The sequence below is a fragment of the Penaeus monodon genome, chromosome 32 (assembly GCF_015228065.2).
Source record: "Penaeus monodon isolate SGIC_2016 chromosome 32, NSTDA_Pmon_1, whole genome shotgun sequence".
NCBI classification, from domain to species: Eukaryota; Metazoa; Arthropoda; class Malacostraca; order Decapoda; family Penaeidae; genus Penaeus; species Penaeus monodon.
The window spans coordinates 7,034,227-7,035,484 of NC_051417.1; positions in this window are offsets into that span (position 1 = coordinate 7,034,227).

Genomic DNA, 1,258 nt, shown 5'->3' on the forward strand with positions numbered 1-1,258 from the left:
ATGGTTTTGAGGTGGGGTTGAGGTGGTGGGTTGAGGGGGGTTAGGGAGTGGGGTTGAAGGTGGTTTTCGGGTGGGCTAGAGAGTGGATTGAGGTGGACTCGGGGTGTGGTTGAGGTGGTGTTATGGTGGGCTGTGGTGGGTTAAGGTGATGTTAAGGTGGGTTTTGGTGGGTTAAGGTGGTGTTAAGGTGGGTTGAGGTAGGTTTGGGATGGGGTAGAGGTGGGTTTAGGAGGGTGATGTAGTGGGTTGATATGGGTTGAGGTGGGTTGGAGATGACATAGTGGGCTCGGGTTTAAAGGTGGGCTGGAGCTAAAGGTGGGCTGGGTTTTGGGGTGGAGTGGGTTGAAGTGGGCAGGGGATAATGTGGTGGGTGGGTGGAGGTAATTCCGGGGATGGGTTAGAGTAGGTTCCACGTGGCGGGGTTAGTTTTCGGTAGGGAATAGTGTGTAAAAAAATAGATAGGGTAGTTTGAGAGTGGGGGATGGGGGGGGGGAGGTGAGGAAAGAAGAGGAGAAAATGAGAAGAGGAAGGTGAGGAAAAAAGAGGAAAAGGTGGGGAGGTGAGGATAAAAGAGATAATAAGAAGAGGAAAGGAGGAAAAAAGAGGAAAAGGTGGGGTGTGGGGGAGGTGAGGAAAGAAGAGAGAATAGAGGGGAGGGAGGTGAGGAAAGGGGTAATGAGGTTGAAGGAAGAGAGGGCGTGGAAAGGGTGAAGATGACAGGAAGAAGAAACGCAGGGTGAAGAAGGGTGAGAGGGAGAGGGAGTGAAAGGGGAAGAGGAACACGTGAGGTGAGAGGAGGGGAGGGGGTGACAAAGGAGGAGAATGCATTAAGGGTTTTGAGAGTGTGGAAAGAAGGGATGGTGGGGGAGGGGGAGGGCGTGGACAGAATTAAGGGGAGGGGGGATACTAGGGGAGGGGGAAGACGGGTTAAGGGTGAGGAAAATTCGTGCGTAGAAGGGGGTCGAGGGTGAGGAAAGGAAAGGGGATTTGAGGAGGAGTGGAGAGGGTGGGGTGGGGGGGGCGTGAAGGGTGTGGGGGGGGCGTGAAGGGTGTGGGGGGGGGCTTGAAGGATGGGGGGGCGTGAAGGGTGTATGTGTGGGGGGGCTTGAAGGGTGTATGTGGGGGGGGCGTGAAGGGTGTGGGGAGGTTGGGGGTCAATGAATTAGTGGGCGGGGAGGTTTTTCACGATGACTGAAGTGTGGGCGTGCGGGTGGAAATGGTGAGTAATGTGGCCATTGTGCGCTACTTCAATGACCAA